Source organism: Trachypithecus francoisi, unplaced genomic scaffold (genome assembly GCF_009764315.1).
Source record: "Trachypithecus francoisi isolate TF-2019V2 unplaced genomic scaffold, Tfra_2.0 Lachesis_group3, whole genome shotgun sequence".
Lineage (NCBI taxonomy): Eukaryota > Metazoa > Chordata > Mammalia > Primates > Cercopithecidae > Trachypithecus > Trachypithecus francoisi.
Window position 1 is genome coordinate 68,319,121 of NW_022681468.1, and position 18,188 is coordinate 68,337,308.

Here is an 18,188-nt window from a genome sequence, read left to right on the forward strand (position 1 = left end):
TAAGTCAGGATCTTGCAATGTTGCGCAGGCTGGCCTCAAACTCTTGGGTTTAAGCAGTCCTCCCACCTCAGATTCCCAGTCTGAGAATTTAATTTTACTTTAGAATATACATGGCTGATTTATAAAAATTTTCCTGCTTGTCTTGTTTTTTTGACCAACTATTTTGGCAAGTATGATTCCAGGAAATCAATGTTAAATCCTCTGAAGGCTCTCAATGCTCTCCTGTCTGTCATTCTTCATTACACTATATTAGTATTCAAATATTTGTATGAAAAGGTTGACTCCTCTAATTTATTTATTCATTAATTTACTGATTGTTCATTTAAAACTTACAGTGTGATATGCCTTGTGGTAGGTACTGGGAAAACAAAGATGAATAAGAAACAACCACTCCACTCAAAGACTCTCTAGTACAGTGAGGATGGCAAACTCATCTAATGATCTGAATACAGTATAGTAAGGACTATGCTTGGGCTATGGTGGCCAAATACATACAATATGCTAGACATACTAATGCTCACCTGGAAGACTCTAGGAAGACTTCACAAAGGCATTTGCTCCAAAAAAGGTCAAGTAGGGATATGCGAAGTAGCAAACTGCCAAAGAATAGGCAGAGTTGGATGAAATAAAAAGTTAATAGACTATAAAAATAAGAGAATAGGAATAGGAATAGATATAGAGAGAAGAAATAAATTTAGGAAAAACCAAGAGTCATTTCTTGTATTGAAATGACAAGATGTTATAGTCAGGAAGAAAATTTCTAAAATCAGTATTAAGGACAAAGTCCAGGGAATGGTTCATCTGGAAATGAGCTGACGAAATAAATTAAAAGTGAACGTACTTGGAGTGGAGAAAATCAAGAAGTCAGAGTGCTGAAAGTACCACCTTTGAAGGCATTAAAGTCATCCAGAAAAATGGCAGAAAATGGAGAGAAGAAATGAGAGCCAAATGTCAAAGATTTCAATGACTACAGAAGCAAGCTAAATGAGAAAACCGACAAAAACTGACATTAGATAATCCTTCATTTTTACTGTTTTATTTTGAAATAATTTGTCTCATAAAAAAGTTGCAAAACAAAGAATTACTGTATGCCCTTTACCTAGACTCGCCAAATATTAACATTTTATCATGCTTGCTTTATTAACCATTCTTTCTATATGTATCTACACAAATACAATTTTTTTTTGAGAGGGTCTCGCTCCGTCACCCACGTTGGAGTGCAGTAGCACAATCATGGCTCACTGCAGCCTTGACCTCCCGGACTTAAGCAATTTTCCCAACTCAGCCCCCCAAATAGTTGAGACTACAGCTGTATGCTGTGTTGTCATGCCTCACTAATTTTTTTTTTTTCAGAGATGGGGTCTTGCCACGTTGCCCAGGCTGGTCTCAAACTCCTGGCCTCAAGCAATCCTCTTGCCTCTGCCTCCCAAAGTATTGGGATTACAGGCATAAGCCCCCATGCCTGACCTTACAATTTTTTTTTTTTTTCTGAAACATTAGTGAGTAAGTAACAGGCATGATGCACTTTGACTTTTCAAGACAAATGTTAAGATATTGCTCTATCATCTTGCATTTTGCCTAATTTTCTTTACCTTATTCATAGCCCAAATTTATTTCTGAATTAGTACCTTTTCCCACCAAGAGAAGATGAAAGCAGTTAGTAACTCTAAGTTCAGTTATTTTCCCTAAACTCTCCATCTCTGAAGGATCTTTGTGAAGCAATAATGAGATGAAGCTACTAAGAGCTTTAGCTGAGCTTATTTGTATTGCCCCATCACTTTAGAAAGAACTGCATACAGAAATACAAACACAAGCCAGTAAAATGTCATAAAGTGAAGCTATTGGTCTGTTTTGCATATTAGTCAATTTAAAAGATAAGATAAATGTTAAATAGAAAGATATTCACTTTCAATTCAAACTCTTATCTTTAGGCAGATGAAAACTTAAACCTAAAACCATCCTGTTGATTCCTCTATCTCTTTCATGTGGTTTGAAATGGAAACTCTCTTTAGTAATCCACTTTAGTGTTTAATTAATGTCATCGTTAACTGTTCTAACATTATGACTAACCGAATTAATACTATTCAACTTCATTTATCTATATGGACTTAAAGAATAAACTGTCAGTCTCTTCTTCATTATTCAAAAGTTATGAAGTCTGACTCCCTCAGAGTTAACAGGGAAAAATTTATGATTACTATCAATCTCTTCATTTGCTTTTCTGTGGGCACATTCTTTTATTTAGACATAAGAATTCGACCACTTCAAACCAAATATAATTCCCAACTTTTGCATTTACTGTCTCATACTATCACTACCACATAAACTTATCCTGCTATCAATTGAAAACGACATTATGGATTACTACTAGGTATTACCCTAAAATGCTACCTACTGCTATTGCAAGAGACAGTTTATTCATTTAGGCATAGAATCTTAGTACTTAATACATCTGCAGAGACCAGCTGCATTATATGCTTTGAAGACCCTGTATCTCTCTAGTGACTTTCATGCTGTTTCCAATGAACCATTTTCATGATCTAATGGATTATTGCTTGCTCCTGGAGGTGTCAGTATTGTTAACTGTCACAATGCTAATGCTGTTGTTAAACCCTCAATTCCTTAGTCTGGAAAATTAACAGTATTACAACACCATTGCCTATTCTAGGAAGGAAAGCTTTAAGATTCCCTTTGAGTTCAATTCTTCAGACAATTATACATTTTTTAACATACACTATACTCAGTTAGATTGATGCTACCCAGTAAATCATGACTCATTGCCAAAAATAACTATTATTTAATGACCACTATACAGAAGTAAGGCAGTAGCTAGAACCAAGTAGGGATTCTTAGAGGCTGGGAAATTCTGTTCTGCCTGGCTTTGTAAATAGTTTGTGACAACTGGTATCTGTGTAAACGGATTTGATGGTCCCCTGGGGGGTCAATACTGTTTACAGAGCTGTTTCTTCAGAGTGGTTGAGCTAGAATTGTCTCTAGGGTTCCTACTGGGGTTACTCAGAATAGCAACATCCCAGCTACCTGAGAGCTCAGGGACAGGAAAGAGGAAGAGGGGATAGAAGTATTAGTGGCAAATACATTCAAATACATGGATCGCCTGCCTCTTAAGATGAAGATGCTACTTAGTGCATTTATATCTAAAATGAACATAGTAAAGGCAATTTGTTAATGTGTTCTCTGATACTTGATAACACAACTTCACCACTTCTGTAAATTCTGTCTTTTGGGGGGTGAGAAAAGAAGGTTATACCTTAGCATCTGATTTTATAAATATAAAAGGAACCAAATCTCATGCTTAACACTTCTTTCCTTCCTATATGGTCCATCGCCATATTATATAAAAACATCAAAATATCAAGACTTCCTTTTGCTATTAGACTGCAAATTTGATGTGATGATGGAATTTCTATAGTAGTTCTACATGAGGCAGAATGGCATGAACCCGGGGGGCGGAGCTTGCAGTGAGGGGAGATCGCGCCACTTGACTCCAGCCTGGGCAACAGAGTGAGACTCCATCTCAAAACAAAACAAAATAAAAACAAAAACAAACAAACAAACAACAACAACAAAAGTCTTTTTACAATGAGTAAAAACTTTTTTTTTAAATGAACATTAGTTTTGAAATAATCAGAACAATGTCGACTAGTGATTACTCTCAATGACTTCTACCAATTCCTTAAGTAATTTAAACATAGTAAATATTCTCTTTCTCTCAGTGTGTACAAATAATACTTATTTCCATTACTAAATATTTCCAACTATGTTTCCCTTTTCTGTGGAATAGAGGGTTAGCTTTCCACACAGATGTATATTATATGTGCTCCCCCACAACATCTAGGCAATACAGATGCATATTATATGTGTTTTTCCCCATACATAACATTATCAGAAACTTCTGTAACATTACAGTAGATTTGCCTAATATGTGTGTACAAGATAAAAGTTTAGACCATCCAAATGGACTAATCACTACACCACTGATACATTTAGACCTTCCAAGCAGAACCACAGTCAGTGCATGGATTCTGAAGACGACTACAAGGTTTGAATTCTGGCTCCACAATATAGCTGTACAACCTTCAGCAAAATATTTAACCTTTCATCAATTTCCCTAGCAGTAAAGAGTACAAATGATAGCATCCACCTCAAAAAAATATTAAGAGAATTAAACTAAGTTACATAAATCTTTTAGAAAAGTGTTGGCATAAAATATACAATAAATATTAGTGACTATTATCTTTAGAATCTGCTTTGCTAAAAGCTACTTTCTCTATTTTGATTTCTCCTACCTTTCTGTGAGATAACATCACCATCTTGGGACAATATTCAAACTTACAATTCAAATTTATATCTTTAATTTCTCTCAAATATTAAGAAAAGCAAGAAAGGTATCTATTTTCCTAGTTATTATTCTAGTTTTCATATTTTAAATTTTCTCAATTTCCTGAACAAATTTATTTGATGATCAATAGTCAGCATATAGTTGCACAGCTAAGATCAGTACAGCTGACCTAATCAACCAAGTTGTTATCTAAACATTTACTTTTTCTTTCAGGAAATGTTAGCAACTATGGGGAAAAAATCTCTCAGAAATACTAATGTATCTAATACTTTCTCTTTTTTACTTTTTCTCTTTTCTTTGGGCCCAAATAATGTTATCCTGTAAACAACTGTATATAATTCTTTTAAAATATCAGAAGACATGGAAATGAAAAATAAATAGAATGCCACCTAATTCAATGACAAACATAAACACAAAGATGGTTTATGGTTAAAGTTTTAAGATGGTTAAAGTTTTAAGATGGTTAAAACTTGTGATTAATACATAATGGTTTAATAAAGTTTGTATCAGATTATAAAACTAATACATTACAGAAGTAATAACAACTTTGAAATTTAGAAATCTTGACATTCAGGAAAGATTCTGAGAGAAAATTCACTGTCAAAGAAAGAAAATTAACAGCAAATTCAACCCCATGGCAGGAAAACAAGAAATTTAAATGACATACTTCTATAACATAATTTGATCATTCATTATATTGGCATGTGATATTAATTACAATCAGGATCACAGCTGGTAGATCACAGGCTCCTATCTGCCTGAGAATCTAATTTTGGAGTCACAGGAAATTAGGTAACTTAGCTTAAAAAATGGAAACTTTTTACATGAATACCGTATACCAGCTCTCTCAGGGCTCTTTAAATTTGTATTTTGGCTTCAACAGTCATAAAATAAAGCCATAATTGTACTTTCATTGGTCTACATAATTAATACCCTCTATCTATGCTTTAAACAAACTTGCCAACATACTTTTAGATTGTTTCTACACACAGCATAAATGAAATTATAAGAGAATCTTTCATCTGTTTTTCAGTATCATCACTAAGTTAATTACCAACCACAACTATGTAATTATTCTTCTATAATGTGTTCAACCACATTACATTAGCAACTATGTCCAACCACATTATAGGAGAATAGTTACACAGATGTGGTTTCTACAGTTCATGGCCTTCTCATCTATGTGTGTCTCCCTTTCTAGACTGTAAGCTCCCTAATATACTCATCTTCCTAAAACATACTGGAACAAAACAGTGAATATATTAGGTCTTTCATTCGATGAAATGAAATGATCAATGAAAGGAGATACTAAATTAGGTTTCCTTTTTTTTTTTTTTTTTTTTTTTTTTGAGATGAGATCTCACTATGTTGCCCAGACTGGTCTCCAACTCCTGAGCTTAAGCAATCCTCCCACCTCAGCCTCCCAAAGTGCTGGGGTTACAGGTGTGAGCTAATGCATCTGGCCAGAAATACTGAAGCTAAAGAATATATGGAGAGCAAATAAGCATTGAAAATGAGTACTTTATTCAACACTTATTAGTACCAACACAGTGCCAGATGCTGTGTGGGATGTAAAGGCAAATTAAAAACTCTATCTGCTCTCAGGGGAAATGACAAAGAACGAGGGAGGCAGATGATATGAATAACTCTTGCAAACAAGTAAAGAAAAGGTTGGTGGCAGAATGTGGGTAGTCCCAGTGATATGTTCAATCATATAGATCAGCACTATCCAAAAGATATATTGTTCAAATTGCTTATACAATTTTTAATTTTCTAATAAGCATATCAAATAATAACAATATGATATTTCTCAAATATGACCATTTTAACATGTAATATTAAAAAATTGCTTTGAGAAATTTTACATTCTTTTTTGTACTATAATTACATCAAATCTCAGTTTGGACTAGCCAGATTTTAAGTGCTCAATAGCCACATAGTGCCCATAGCTACCATATTGGAAAGCGCAGACAGTAATTTTTTATTTTATTTTTTTCAAGACAAGGTCTCACTCTGTCACCCAGACTAGAGTGAGGTGGCACCATCATGGCTCACTACAGCCTCAACCTCCCAGGCTCAAGTGATCCTCTAGCCTCAGCCTCCAGAGTAGCTACGATCACAGGCACGTGCCACCACACCTGGCTAATTTGTTTTTATTATTTGTAGAGACAAGGTCTCCCTATGCTGCCCAGGCTGGTCTCGAACTCCTGGGCTCAAATGATCTCAGGTTGATCCCATCTCAGCCTCCCAAAGTGCTGGGATTATAGGTGTGAGCCACTGTCCTCAGTGCATATGTAATTCGTAATAAGGTATATTGTATACATACTGAGGAGAAGTCAAAAAGATATTGAATGGTGAAGGCTACGTGTAGCTATAAGATACTGAAATAAGCTTTTACTAAGGTTGAAAAATCAGAAAATCACTAAATCTGTCAATATCACATAACTCATTCATTTGGACATGAGAGTTGGACATACAAAATAAACTGCATTCTTTATACTCCTACACATGGTTATATTTACATAAACACACATGCCAAAAAGAAGTGGTGAGATTATTTTACCTTATATACAACAATTCAATGACTTGACGTACCATGTTTCAAACTATCTATTGGCTATATATGAAAATTCTTTTACTAAAATTTTATTCCTTTTTTTTTTTGGAGACAGAGTCTCGCTCTGTCGCCCAGGCTGGAGTGCAGTGGCCGGATCTCAGCTCACTGCAAGCTCCGCCTTCCAGGTTCACGCCATTCTCCTGCCTCAGCCTCCTGAGTAGCTGGGACTACAGGCGCCCGCCACCGCGCCCGGCTAATTTTTTGTATTTTTAGTAGAGACGGGGTTTCACTGTGGTCTCGATCTCCTGACCTTGTGATCTGCCCACCTCGGCCTCCCAAAGTGCTGGGATTACAGGCGTGAGCCACCGCGCCCGGCTATTCCTTTTTTTTTTTTCAGATAAAACAGCTATTTAAAGCTGTGACATTACATCAATTTTTTTTAAGTTTTTGTTTGTTTCACCAAGTCTGAAATGGTCATGAATGAATCAATATTCATTCTATCGAGGAAAAGTTCCAATTTCTATGTATGAACTCTTTAAAGTACATAAGTATTTCGTGAAGTTCTGTCATATGTTTAAGCTTTTAAATTTCAACATCCTTCACCATATGAAGGCAATGAGGACAATATAATAGTGTAATATCCTACAGCTTAGGCTATATAACTTATAAATCACATAAATTAAGGGTTTGTACAACTTCTATTGCAAATATTAAAAACACTGCAAATATTATTTAGGCTGAAATTATTGTGAAAACTATCCTAAAATTCGATTAACTAACATAACTCTTTTTGTTGTTGTTGTTCCCCAGTGATATGAGCTATTTGGCTATTTGTAATATATGTGTAATCTTTTCAGCCTTTCTCAAATTTTCTTATTATTAGAATAATGTGTATAAGTTAATTAAAAACATGAGTGAACTGGGAAAGTCTTAAATTTCTACAACTGCAATAAAATAGGTTTAATAATTATGTATTTTTTGTTTGTTAAGAATGAAGACATACCAATTGCGAATTCAACAATTTCATAAATAATTTATAAAAGATAAATTTTCCAATAATAAACATAAAGAGGAAAAAACAAACTTTCTTTACATGTGCCACTCATTTTGTTTAAGAATATATTTAGATTTGGAAAACAAAATAGAAGAATCACCAGTCAGATACTAAGCGGGAATCACTGAAACACAATGTTAGTTCTAATGGATGGATGATTGTGTTTGGTCTTTTGAAACTTTGAAGTATAGGTAAGTCTTGATCACACAAATTAATAAATCCTAAAGCTGGAGTTAACAATAACCATTACACCCAAATTCTGCAGCTTAGCCCAACCAATTTTTCAAAAGGTCAGGTTGTGAACTGGAGAAGATCAGGGAGGTCCACCGCATAGCTTTGTTGCCAGGCATCTCTCGTCTGGATTGTTGCAGGCATTTATTAGTATTCGTCAGCAGACTCAACAAAGCAAACAAGAAATTCAAGCACGAATAATAAAATGAAATGCTGCTATATAACCCTTTGTCATTCAGCAAATATGGGACTTTTTAGCTACATTGTTCCTAAACCTGGGTTACTACTTTAATTTTTCTCCACAGCGCTGACTGAATGAGTATGCATGTGTGTTAAATGCAGAGCTCCCCTAACAACTGCAGGACTGCCATTTAATCTGTTGGTAGATGGACCATTTCCTGTGGGAACCCTAGCTATGATTTCCAGATCCACCAAATAAATCTCAGATTAAGATTCCAAATGAAACCTGCCTTTGGCAGATAAAAAATGTCAAGATGGATATAAACAGTAAAATTATAAATTATCTAGGTGTTGCATGACAAACCAATGCTCAATTTTTTTTTTGTTGACATGTGCCCAGATATCAAAACTATATGAGACATTCATCAAATGTCACACTTTCATAATATTGGAGGCATCATTAAAACTGTTTGACTAAGGACCTCAAAGTGTTTAAGCAGTAGCTCAAAAGTATATTTGTGCAAAGTAGAAGAATAAATTTACATATCAGCAGCAGCTCATAAGGGATGGGTAAATATTCTGTTTATCTCTCATTGTAATTCAGGTTACTTTAAATACAAGGTTTTAGGAAATCATTATACTCTATATGGCATCATTACATAACTTTCTATGCAAATGATATATTTTATTCAAATTCCCCACTTGTTTCTCAAACACACACACACACACACACACACACACACACACAAAACAAAACCAAAAAACCCAAAAAACAAAACGAAAAACATAAAAGGAAAAGGTAAGACTGCTATTTCATTAATCAACTGTAACTGCTAAACTAGTGCCTTGTTAGTTACACTACAGCATAATCAGCCCCTTGTTAGAGTTAGCATTTTAAACTTTTCAAAAAAGCATTAAGTACTTGAAACAAAAAAATTAAGCCTCAGAAAAGTAAATTTGTTTTTTGGTAATGTGTTCGTTTCAAATGACTTGGGGGAAGGGCAGAGACTTTTTTAAAAAAGATAATAAGGGTCAACATAGAACATCATGGAAAGCAAAAGTCCTATTAAAAATGCAGAGGAAGTCTCTGATGCTAGTTTCTACTGCATTCTCAAGAGATCAAAGACAGCTTCTTCAATGAAAAAAATTTTCTGTCATTCTTCTTACCTGGACTAGCGCAGCCTTGTCCCAATCTTTAACTCTATAATGGTTGATTATGAAGTGTAAGAATGAAGTTTTCCAAAAGGAAACAGGCTTGCTGAACTGTAATCATTACTTTTTTTTTAACTGCAAACTCTTAAAAACAATTGAGTAAAACAGCTTCAGTGACTCCAAATTTTGTAACATTTGGTTTTTTGATAAACATTTAAAAATCATCTGATCTACTTACAATAGAAATTCTTTCAAATTATAACTTCTTTCCACTTTTATAATAATTAATAGAAAGGACACAGAATATCCATACTCCATATTCCCAATCTTACGGTTTGGACACAGGCCTGAAACCTTAAGGACTACATATTTGTTCTGTCTTCCCTTATCATGTTTCTTTCTTCCAAAACTTGTTGTTGGTTCAAGGAAACTAATGCTAAATGAACCATACCTACCCTAATCTGCTAGGGATTAATACTAATCTGAAAATCTGGAATTTTCTGGAGTGGAGAGAACATTAAATAAAGAAAGAAATAATGGTATCTTGTGCTTGAATGTGATTATATTTCTATATTAAAACTGTTCAAATCAATGAATAGTGTTTGTTAACTGTATTAATTTTAGTGTATCAAATTATCTTGGTACAGACAGCAAAACTGTATTTAAAAGGAGCATTTAATTGTTAATTTTTAAAATACTGAGTAGCAAAAACATTGTTTCTACACAAGTATAATTTTATCAATACAAATCCATCAGTTTGTACTGTTCAAACATCAGCATCCTAATATTATAATACTAAATGGTTGTATGTAAAAACTATAATCTGTCAAAAAATAAACATAGAAGTTCAAACACAATTTTTTTACATAATTACTTTTTAGTTTGCATCTTTTCAAAAACAATTTTACCATATGGCAAAGTATTATCTATTTCATCCAAAAGCTACAGATAAGAATATTTTTAATTCAATCATTTACACTATAATCTACTTAATTTCAAAATTTTGAAGCCTGACTTGCTCTAAGTTTGCTTTTTCATGTTCCCTGAAATAAGCAGAACACAAAGAAAAACTGTATCCGAAATTTTCCCAAAAAGATAATAACGTCCTCCATGACAGGTAGTTTTGATTCGAATAAAACCAAAACACTAAAAGTTGGAGTATTTGGTGAACTCCTCCAAAAGATTTTTATTCTACTACTACAAATGTATTTACAACCAAACAGTAGTAAGTAAATGTACACTAAAATATATAATTTTATCACTCAAGAAACTTTTTAAAAATGTATTTAAAATACCTTTAAGTCCAGGAAGTCACATCAGTCCTACCCTACAGCCAACCTGGAACAACCCTCTAAAGGGCCTTCAATTCAGTCTACATACCAATGTATATTGATCCAGTTCTCCTAAATCAACAAAATGCCAATGCACACTCAGATCTTTATATTAATCGTACCACAGAGGCCACACAGTCATCTGAAATATGACAAGCTGAAATTCTCATGTGTAGAAAATTAAAGATTCAGGAATATTACATTAAGGTGCATGCTGTAAATATGTGTTACAAGAGGTGTTCTGGCATGAAAGGCCATAACCAGAAATAAATGAGGATTTTTAGCAAAGATTTGTTCAGAATCTTAAGGATGGAGAATTTAAAACAAAGCAAAAATCTTTTGACAAAATCAAGTCATTGTTTTCTATTTCAAAGAAAAAAAATCTTGTTTTCATGACCACAAATAAATGTAATAGAATCTGCATATTAAAAGTAGTTTGTATTTCCTTAACCCAAAGAAATAGAGTCACAAGTTCTACAAAGAGGATCACACCAACAGAATAGAAACGTGGGAGAAAAGGTCCTACTAAAAGAGAAATTTGCCACTTTTCATGCTCATTCTTCCTAGAAACGATCATTTCTATAAAATGGAGGAACCAAAGATATAAGAATTCCACATGAAGAGTACAGTGTGAACTGATTTAAAACAATATAAATTTTGTAAAAACAGAAAGAAAAAGAGAAAGAAATAAAGAGAAAGAAGAAATCCTTTTAGCTCACAAACTTTTCCCCTATTAAGAATTTATTGATTAGCTCACTGGTTGTAACAAATGTACAACTGTGGTAGAGAATTGGCAGAGAGGGAGGTTGGATGTTTGTGGGGGTAGGGGATGTATGGGAACACCCTGTACTTTCAACTCAATTTTACTGTAAATCTAAAACTATTCTGAAAGATAAAGTATTTTTTAAACTGCCAAAATATAATTTAAAAAATAATTTGTAGCATAAACTCGCCAACATGAAGTATTCATATTAGAAATTATGAATCTTAAAAGCGTTCACAACAAATGTCATAACCAGTTAGAAAACTAAGTTGCCCTTGTAAACACTTTTTGTTTTTTCATTCCATTTTTCTACTCAGTCCAAGAGTATTAACAGAATCATTCATATCAAGCTTAAAATATAAAAAATTCCAGAATTGTATTTAATAAATTTATTTATATTAAAGGAAATTTTTTAAAATAAAAGACTATAACTTCAATCATTCTTCTAAGAGTAGCCTCAGCATCTCCTCAGGAAATGAATCAATCCTTGCTGGCCAGCTGCCAGTATTCCTAAAACCACTCTCTCAAATATTCTAGATGGTCATGTGTGAGAAGCTACTAGCACTCTATTAAGCTAGGTCCTATGGAGATAAGTAGTAAATTTAATCAGACCTCAGACATGTTCTTCTTTTAACCCCCAATGGCACATGGAAAATTTTTAAAATGTAATCTTAAATCCACACTTGCCAAAAGGAAAAGGCCCATGAAAATACTCTGTGATGCCACTAATCTGGAGATTTTTATTGCAACTGGAATTTCAATACAGACAAAAATAGATTTTATTCTAAATGAGTACTATTAATTATATATTATAGTCTATCAAATATACTAACTATAAGCATACCATTTTGAAAAATTAAAGTTCCAGTGATATTCTGAACATTGTATTAGAAGAAAACAGATTTTTTATAATACTATAACAATCATTTCAAATACTGTTATTAAGGATTCTTAATACTTTTGAAACTCAATAGAATGTACCTTCCACAGCTAGAAGGAATAAGAAAATCACCACGGTTTACTTAAAAGTCCTCTAAATTTGTGAACCATCTTTTATTTTTATTTTTATTTACTATCTGTAACCTACCACCATCACATTGGTGGAAATAATTGCTCTGGTAAGTGAAATACAGATTAAATAAATTCATTTCCTGCTTCAGGCATTATAGTAGGGACTTTACATGTAACATTCCTAATCTTCGCAATGGTCCTAAATAGATTCTCTCTCTATTTCGCATAAAAGAAAACTCAAGCTTACAAAGATTTATGAAACTTGTACCCAAATCCAAGTAGGTAGTAAGTGAAAGATGTAAAAATTGAAACTTATGTTTAGCTCCAAATCTGTGTTCTTTCCACCACAACATTTTACTGACATTATTAAATGTATTGGTTTTCCAACACAATCTTCTTTCTGCTTTAAAATATAGGCAATAAGCTAAAACCACTAATTACATATCTTCTTCATGAAAAATATACCATTACTTACTAGAAAGCCAATTATTAAATAAAATTTAAGTCCTGTAATTTAATACAGAATGATTAGTGATCTAGACATTTTCAAAACCTTTAATTTCAAGGAGTATACAATCATAATGTCTAGGAAATAGCTTTTTTTCTACCAGCTTATCTTGCTGGTAGCAATGAATGTCCAGTTTAAGCAATTTTTCATTTCCTTCTTCTCTGCCTTAAACATAAAATAGTTTACGAAAGTGATATGTGATTCTACAATCATATTTTAGTCATAATGATCAACAACATTTAAAAGCATCAATGATGTTTTCCTACAGTGGTTCTTCAGTGTCTACAGTTACAATTTGTTTGCAAATCATGCAATAGTTTTAGTTATAATTCAATTACAGAATTGCAGACGGATAAAAGGTAAAAAAGAACATGTACTTTGTGAACAGAGAGAAAGATAAATGAATCAATAATACAAGAGGTTGATGGTGGCACACAGGTTCAAAACGCCAAGGACAAATAAACATTATTCTGACTAAACAATAAACTAACCACTTGCAAGTTACCTTTCGTTAAGTTTCATTTATTTAAAAAAAATTTGTGTTACTGTGTTTTATAGAAAAACTGTAAGAATCATGGATACAAATGATACTTGCTAGTTCAATTCTAAAATAAAGAAGATGACAACTTTTTTAACTTAAATTCAGTAAGACAAAAAAATTTTAAATATTTATTAGCATCCAATAAACTTAAAAATGTAAGAATTCTATTTACACAGCAGTTCTAGAAGTGTTTTTTCACCTTATTTCAAATAAGCACAATGATTCCTGACCTAGAATCACGATCATTTTTTAAGCTTAAAGATTAATTAAAATATGTAATCTAGATCTAAATTTAGATAATACATAAGTAAAAATAACTACTTTGTGTGTAAAACATATTACATATGATGATTCCCCCAAATAATAATCCTAAAAACAATATTGAACAAAGTCATTAAATTAAAAGGTTTTGGTCAAAAGCTTCTTCAAGGCATAATTCTCATCATTTCTTACCTTAAATTGGTAAAATATACATATATATATATTTAAAATACAGTAGATTTCATATTTAATTTTGGTAGGCACAGTAACCTTTTGTAACCTTTCTTAGGGAACACTGACCCCTAAAGGTTCTAAATTTAAATAAGTTTCACAATTTTCTAAATTTAACTGGTATCCAGACCTCATTTTTACCTACATAATTGCAAGTATGTATACTTAGGGCAGACATATTTACCTGTAAATAATATGTAAACTGTTTGCAAAGAATTGCTGTATGCTATAAAATAACTAGACCATGTATCTGCTAATAAAAATCCCAACATTAATTTAAGAAATGATCAGGAATTTACAACAGTATTCCAAATAATTATTCATATGAGATTTATGATCCCTGTGTCTTTTTTCTTACAGTTATGTAGATAAGTAAATACAAAACAGGGCTAAACAACCAATAATATAACAACAACTCATTATTTCAGAGGGTATAAACTCCTTTGATTATGACATTTCATTTTTTTCTTTTTTTTTTTCAAAAGAGAACCCTTAAATAGAAGTTTTCACAAAAAGGCAAAACATCACTTACCCCTTAAAAGGCCTGAAGATGGTAACACATTTTTTGCTGGGAATATATGTTTATTCACACACACATTGTTTTTATCAACTTACAAACTACATTCATTCAGGACTGTTTTTTCAACTACTTAAAAGAAACATGGGGGCTAGATACAGTTGTTTTTGCCTGTCATCCCAGTGCTTTGGGAGTCTGAGGCAGGAGAACTGCTCGAGGCTAGGAGTTTGGGACCAGCCTGGATAACATAGTGAGACCCCCTACCTCTACAAACCATTTAAAAAAAAAATTAGCCAGGTGCAGTGACTCAGGCCTGTAGTCCAAGCTACTCAGAAGGCTGAGGAAGGAGGACTGCTTGAGCCCAGGAATTCAAGGTTACAGTGGGCCATGATCATACTACTGCATTCCAGCAAGGATGACAGAGTGAGACTGTTTTTAAAAAAAAAAAAAAAAAAGAACTTGGGTTATTTTGTAGATGTCATCACCCAGCCCACCTACCAACCTCAGCTTTCCATTTTCCAAAATGTCTACAATGACAAAAACAAAGAAAAACATAAATGGTTATATATGTTACATTATCAATCTTATCAGTTCTTTGACTTAAAATATTTCAGAAGTGTTTCTACAGTAAAGCTAGGAAAAGAATGGCCACTTCAGCACTCTTTATAATGAAATTTGTAAGATGAAATAAAGCCATATCTGTGTAATACAAGTTTTAATTAACTCAATTTTTTTAATTAGTAAAATTATACTAAATAAAATAACTATTCAAAGGAACTGACTAGGAACATTTATGTAAGGTAGCTTTGAAGTAATCTGTGATTTAAGATAAATCCCATGAACCCTGCCATCAGGGAGATGACGATGTGAGATTTTACTGTTTAAACATATCTGTTATCACAAGACTCAAAAGTTAAAATATTTATGTTTATTTCCTAATATTATTTATTTATTTATTTATTGAGACAGAGTCTCCCTCTGTTGCCCAGGCTGGAGTGTGATGGCATGATCTCTGCTCACTTCAACCTCTGCCACTGGAGTTCAAGTGATTCTCCTGCCTCAGACTCCCGAGTAGCTGGGATTACAGGTGTGCGCCACCACACCCAGCTAAATTTTGTATTTTTAGTAGAGACAGGATTTCGCCATGTTGATCAGGCTGGTCTCGAACTCCTGATTTCAAGTGACCCACCTGCCTTGGCCTCCCAAAGTGCTGGGATTACAGGCATAAGCCACCGCATCTGACCTTTTTCCTAATAATGTTTAGCAACAGATCCTTATAAATGGGAATGTCTTATTCCTCTTTCCAATGTCAAAAAGATGCCTGTAAAAATGTGGATTTTCTTAATGCTGTATCAGTCATGTCTGCTGTAGTCTGTGCCTACTGTAAACTGTCTACGCATCTGTATCTTCAACCATAAAACTTTCCTTTTCGTAAGTATCCCAGAGCTTCATCAGTTCCTTCCTTGAAATCCTTCCTGATTATTGGACATTTATCAGCAGTACTCCCTCTACAGTCTCTATCTCTTTAGATATATTAAAAATAACTCCTTTCACTCCTTAAAGATTGTTTGGTCTCTAATTTGAACATGACTCTTACAGCAATACGATGTGTGAATGAGAAACGCAACAAATGCATCATTATTTGCTTCTTTTTTCTTTTTACATAAATTGAGTAAAATGCTTTTGAGCTGTTAAGAGTATCTACTTACTTACTCAAATAAATGAATAAACATAGCTATAACAAATTAGCTCCTAACTTCATACCAATACATTCTTATCCACAATTTGAATATAGAGAGCACACCAAAATTAAGTGTCACATAGTACATGCACTATTAACTTTGCACAAAAAACCTTTAACTATCTTACCCAGATATTATATATTATTGTTTTACATAGAATTAAATCAGCTGTCTGGATTCTAAACTCATAATAAGCAGCCTAGTGTGACAAATAAAAAGGGAAATTACTAATGGTGGGTACAAACAGCAGGAAAATTTGCAACAGTATAAATATCAAAAACAAAATGCAGAAATCAGAAAAAGGCACTCAGATCTTTCTATCCCTCAAAAGAATATATAATTGCTAACTTATTCAGTACAATGATTATAGAATGGTCCTCAAAAATGGACTTTAACCTTCAAAAAAGGATAAAAATGTGGCTGGACTATGCTGAACAGGAGCCCTGTTGGGGGAAGGGGAACCAAAAAAGGAAGAGATGCATACAGTGTTTTAATAAGAATCCTATTTTTTAAATTATAATATGAGGAAATTTTAAAAGATGTACATAAAGGTTTAAGTTTTCAAATATATGTAATATCACATTTAGAAAGAATCATTTCCCAAGGATTACAAATTTTCAACATTTTACTGTAATAGATCTTAAATATCTCTTGCCCCCTCCTTTATGTGTGCTGCTCTTATCTGTCTGTCTGTCCATCCATCTATCTACCCATCCACCTATCCATCTATCCATCCATCCATCCATCCATCCATCCATCCATTCATCCTTCCTTCCTGCCATTTGTTTTTCAGGCCATCTCTCAGTCTGTCTCTGTCTTCAGACTGTCTTTCAAATTGTATCTGTCTCTGACTGTTCTCTGCCTCTCAGGCTGTGTTCCTCCACATGTGCATACCTGTGAGTATCTTCTTCTCTGTCTCATATATGTGTCTTAGTCTATTTTTCAGTATATGTGTCTTCTGATCTATGTCTTTCTACTCTGTCTGCATATATACATGTCTGTCCCTCATTCTCTCTAGTCTCTCTCCTTACTTTATGTGTGTCTCTTTCTCTGGTAGACTTTTCTTTTTCATTCTGGCATTTCTCTCTCTCTTTGTGAGAAGATATATATATATATATATATATATATATCTTGTCTCTTTCACTATATGTCTGAAAGAGACATATCTTGTCTTTTTCACTATATATGTCCCTTGTCTGTATGTACGTCTCTTTCTCTGTATCTGTCCTCATCTCATGCCTGTGTCTCTATCACTCTCAGTGTGTCTCTTTTTTTTATCTCTCCCTCACTATACATCTGTCTTTTTCTCACCAAGTCTCTCTTACTGTGGTATTTCTCTTTCTCTATGAGTCTCTGTGTATGCTTCTCTTTCTGTGAGCCTCCAGGTGTGTGTCTGTGCCTCTATGTGTTTCCCTCTTCAAGTTTCTTCCTTCCTGTGTCTCTTTCTCTGAGGATCTCCTTCTCTGTGTGTTTCTTTCTCTGAATGTGGCTCCGTCCATCTCTGTCACAGTCATTCTCTCAGTCTCCTCTGCCTCTTTGTATGTAGGTGTGTTTCTCTTTCCTGGTGTGTCTTTTTTTTTCTCCCTCTCTCAATGTCTTTTCTGTGTCTCCTTCTCTGTGTGCACGTGTGTGTCCCTTTCTCTCTGTGTGTATGTCTCTTTTCTCTGTGTGTCTTTCTTTCTATCTCTTTCATAATCCCTGGGTCTCTGTGTGCATGTTTTGTGTGTGTGTGTGTGTGCACGCTTGTCT

At 33.6% G+C, this 18,188-nt stretch overlaps 1 protein-coding gene across 3 annotated transcripts in view; it reads right to left on the reverse strand.

Moving 5' to 3' along the window:
- Positions 1-18,188, reverse strand: part of MIPOL1 (mirror-image polydactyly 1) — a 373,501-nt gene that overhangs the window by 302,055 nt on the left and 53,258 nt on the right. The gene's annotated exons all lie outside the window — the stretch shown is intronic.